We start from the raw sequence: 5,225 nt of genomic DNA, 5'->3' as shown, positions 1-5,225 counted from the left end.
GAAATTTTGGTCCTATGTCAAAGCGGTAGGTGGATCAAAACAAAATGTCCAGACACTCTGTGACCAAAATGGTACTGAAACAGAGGATGACAGACTAAAGGCCGAATTACTAAATGTCTTCTTCCAAAGCTGTTTCACAGAGGAAGACTGCACTGTGCTTCCTTCTCTAGATTGTCGCACAGTTGACAAAATGGTAGATATCGAAGTAGACGACAGAGGGATAGAGAAACAATTAAAATCGCTCAAAAGAGGAAAGGCCGCTGGTCCTGATGGGATACCAGTTCGATTTTACACAGAGTACGCGAAGGAACTTGCCCCTCTTCTTGCAGCGGTGTACCGTAGGTCTCTAGAAGAGCGAAGCGTTCCAAAGGATTGGAAAAGGGCACAGGTCATCCCCGTTCTCAAGAAGGGACGTCGAACAGATGTGCAGAACTATAGACCTATATCTCTAACGTCGATCAGTTGTAGAATTTTGGAACACGTATTATGTTCGAGTATAATGTCTTTTCTGGAGACTAGAAATCTACTCTGTAGGAATCAGCATGGGTTTCGAAAAAGACGATCGTGTGAAACCCAGCTCGCGCTATTCGTCCACGAGACTCAGAGGGCCTTAGACACGGGTTCACAGGTAGATGCCGTGTTTCTTGACTTCCGCAAGGCGTTTGACACAGTTCCCCACAGTCGTTTAATGAACAAAGTAAGAGCATACGGACTATCAGATCAATTGTGTGATTGGATTGAGGAGTTCCTAGATAACAGAACGCAGCACGTCATTCTCAATGGAGAGAAGTCTTCCGAAGTAAGAGTGATTTCAGGTGTGCCGCAGGGGAGTGTCATAGGACCGTTGCTATTCACAATATACATAAATGACCTGGTGGATGACATCGGAAGTTCACTGAGGCTTTTTGCAGATGATGCTGTGGTGTATCGAAAGGTTGCAACAATGGAAAATTGTACTGATATGCAGGAGGATCTGCAGCGAACTGACGCATGGTGCACGGAATGGCAATTGAATCTCAATGTAGACAAGTGTAATGTGATGCGAATGTATAGAAAGATAGGTCCCTTATCATTTAGCTACAAAATAGCAGGTCAGCAACTGGAAGCAGTTAATTCCATAAATTATGTGGGAGTACGCATTAGGAGTGATTTAAAATGGAATGTTCATATAAAGTTGATCGTCGGTAAAGCAGATGCCAGACTGAGATTCATTGGAAGAATCCTAAGGAAATGCAATCCGACAACAAAGGAAGTAGGTTACAGTACGCTTGTTCGCCCACTGCTTGAATACTGCTCAGCAGTGTGGGATCCACACCAGATAGGTTTGATAGAAGAGATAGAGAAGATCCAACGGAGAGCAGCGCGCTTCGTTGCAGGATCATTTAGTAATCGCGAAAGCGTTACGGAGATGATAGATAACCTACAGTGGAAGACTCTGCAGGAGAGACGCTCCGTAGCTTTGCATGGGCTTTTGTTGAAGTTTCGAGAACATACCTTCACCGAAGAGTCAAACAGTGTATTGCTCCCTCCTACTTATATTTCGCGAAGAGACCACGAGGATAAAATCAGAGAGATTAGAGCCCACACAGAAGCATACCGAGAATCCTTCTTTCCACGTACAATACGAGACTGGAATAGAAGGGAGAACGGATAGAGGTACTCAGGGTACCCTCCGCCACACACCGTTAGGCGGCTTGCGGAGTACGGATGTAGATGTAGATACTGACACGTTCCATGACCTTGAAGATTTGCTCCTCAATTTGGGCCTACGGAACTTGACATGCGCAGAGAAAGAGGGTAACAGAAGATATATTGAATTTAATTTATGAAAGGAGAAAATACAAAAATGCAGTAAATTAAGCCGGCTAAAAGAAATACTAATGTCTCAAAATGAGATCGACAGGAAGTGCAAAATGGCTAAGCAGGGGTATCTAGAGGACAAACGTAAGGATGTAGAGGCGCATATCACTAGGGGTAAGATAGATACTGCCTACAGGAAAATTAGAGAGACCTTTAGAGAAACGAGATTCACTTGTATGCATATCAAGAGCTCAGATGGAAACCCTGTTATCAGCAAAGAAGGGAATGCAGAATGGTGGAAGGTGTATATAGAGGATCTATACAAGGGCAGTGTACTTCAGGACAATATAATGGAAATGGAAGAGGATGTAGATGAAGATGAAATGGGAGATGACATACTGCGTGAAGAGTTTGACAGAGCACTGGAAGACCTTAATCGAAACAAGATCCCGGGAGTAGGCAACATTCCATTAGAACTATTGACAGCCTTGGGAGACCCAACTCTGACAGAACGTTACCGTCTGATGAGCAAGATGCATGAGACAGCCGAAATACCGTCAGACTTCAAGAAGAATGAAATAATTCCAATTTCAAAGAAAGCAGGTGTTGACAGATGTGAAAATTAGCGAACTATCAGTTTAATAAGTCACAGCTGCAAAATACTAACGCAAATTCTTTACAGACGAATGGAAAAAATGGTAGAAGCCGACCTCAGGGAAGACCAGTTAGGATTCCGTAGAAATACTGGATCATGTGAGGCAATACTGACCCTACGACTTACCTTATTAAGTAGATTAAGGAAAGGCAAACCTACGTTTCTAACATTTGTAGACTTAGAGAAATCTTTTGACAATGTTGACTGGAATACTCTCTTTCAAATTCTGAAGGTGGCAGGGGTCAAATACAGGGAGCGAATTCAATTTACAATTTGTACAGAAAGCAGGTGGCAGTTATAAGAGTCAAGGGATATGAAATTGAAGCAGTGGTTGGGAAGGGAATGAGACAGGGTTGTAGACTATCCCCAATGTTATTCAATCTGTTTATTGAGCAAGCAGTAAAGGAAACAAAAGAAAAATTCTGAGTAGAAATTAAAATCCATGGATAAGAAACTAAAACCTTGAGGTTTGCCGATGACTTTGTAATTCAGAGACAGCAAAGAACCTAGAAGAGTAGCTGAACAGAATGAAGTGTCCTGAAGGGATGATATAAGGTCAGCATCAATAAAAGCAAAACGAGGATAATGGAATGTAGTCGAATTAAGGTGGGTGATGCTGAGGGAATTAGATTAGGAAATGAGACATTTAAAGTAGTAAAGGAGTTTTGCTATTTAGGGAGCAAAATAACTGATGACGGTCGAAGTAGAGAGGATATAAAATGTAGACTGTCAATGGTAAGAAAAGTGTTTCTAAAGAAGAAAAATTTGCTAACATCGAGTATAGCTTTAGGTATCAGGAAGTCTTTTCTCCGAGTATTTGTATGCAGTGTAGCCACGTATGGAAGTGAATAATGGACAATAAATAGTTTGAACATGAAGAGAATAGAAGCTTTCGAAATGTGGTGCTACAGAAGAATGCTGAAGATTAGATGGGTAGATCACATAACTAATGTGGAGGTATTGAATAGGATACGGGAGAAGAGAACTTTGTGGCACAACTTGACTAGAAGATGGGGTCGGATGGTAGGACACGTTCTGAGGCATTAAGGGATCACGAATTTAATATTGGAGGGCAGCGTGGAGGGTAAAAATCGAGGAGGGAGTCCAGGAGATGAATACACTAAGCAGATTCACAAGGATGTAGGTTGCAGTGGGTACTGGGAGATGAAGCTTCCAGACGATACAGTAGCATGGAGAGCTGCATCAAACCAGTCTGTGGACTGAAGACAACAACAACAACAACAAGGTATTTGTGTGATGTGTAACCTTCAACAGAAGTGGGACAGTCAAGAGGGTTAGATTATATGTACTTTCCATTGAAATTGATCCATAATGGGGAGATACTCAATGGGAAAATAATATGCTAATTTACTATCCACAGACCGCAAATGGACTGATCATGAACGAGGAATGAAAATTTAGTCACACTTCTGATTGTACACGTATTATTTGACCCCCCCCCCCCCTCTCTCTCTCTCTCTCTCTCTCTCTCTCTCTCTCTCTCTCTCTCTCTCTCTCTCTCTCTCTCTCTCACACACACACACACACACACACACACACACACACACACACACACACACACTCAATCGCGCGCGCGCGCTTGTTCTACTAAGTAATTCAATTCATTAATGGTGTCGGGAGAGATGGTTAGCAAGAAATCCTTTAGGCTCCTCGTAAACTGAAATCTGTCAGTAGTAAAGCTTTTTATGGCTGCCGGCAAGTTATTGAAAACATCGTTCTCCTTAATGATGGAGACTTTCTTGCACCAAAGTAATTAACTTACCAATTTTTGTGGAGATTATTCACTTCTAGTTATGACTTCATGAAATGAGCTGTTGATTTGAAAATATTCATTTGTTTTTAAACACAATATTCACGGTGAGAACGTATCTTCCATCTCCACCATGTTAACTGATCTATTTATATGATCCCTATTCTAAGTTGTGTTATATTAACGCTAAAACACAAAACATTACTTACATGCATTTCCACTGTTTTCCAACAAGCTGACAATTTTTCATGAATAATATATTAATACTGAAATTTTTAGAAAAATTTTGAAAGAGAGGTTTTGCAGGCAAATTTCAAAAATAAAAAGACCATAGTGTTCATTATAATACAACTTCTCCATGGTTTTTAATTCCTACTCCGAAGTTTTCTTTTGTTTTCTTTACTGCTTGCTCAGCAAACAGATTGAATAACATCGGAGATAGGCTACAACCCTGTCTCACTCCCTTCCCAACCACTGCTTCCCTTTCATATCCCTCGACTCTTCATGCCCTCGAGTAAGAAAACTGACCGTTAGAATTCCATGGTTCTGGGATAAATGGTTTGAGAGGAAAGGTACATTTAGTTAGAAAAGTTACGGAAAATTTAAAGTTGCATTGCACTTAACGTCGTACATGCACTCATTTAAATTCATAGTTTCTTTCACTTTCCAATAGTATGCATGCTGTACAAAAACATAACATTTGTTTCATGATATTTACTTTTTTATTTCTTGCAAGTCTTCTAGAACTTCTCTCGAAAACTTTGTGGGTAGATCTTGGCATTTGTTTTGTTCAGAAACGTTATTACTGTAGCAAACAACTGACTACGAGACAAGAAAAAATGTATTCAATAGGTGAAAGCTCAAAAACTACGGGTAAAATGTCCCTAGGCTTATCATCTCAAAGAAGAGATGGCACAGAGAAACAAGTGGGCATGTCTTACATAGCAAGCTGCCATTTAAACCGACATTTTAGTACCTTCAAATAAGGATTTGGAATAA

Source organism: Schistocerca gregaria, unplaced genomic scaffold (assembly GCF_023897955.1).
Source record: "Schistocerca gregaria isolate iqSchGreg1 unplaced genomic scaffold, iqSchGreg1.2 ptg000526l, whole genome shotgun sequence".
In the NCBI taxonomy this organism is placed as follows: Eukaryota; Metazoa; Arthropoda; class Insecta; order Orthoptera; family Acrididae; genus Schistocerca; species Schistocerca gregaria.
Note: the sequence above shows the minus strand (reverse complement) of the source record.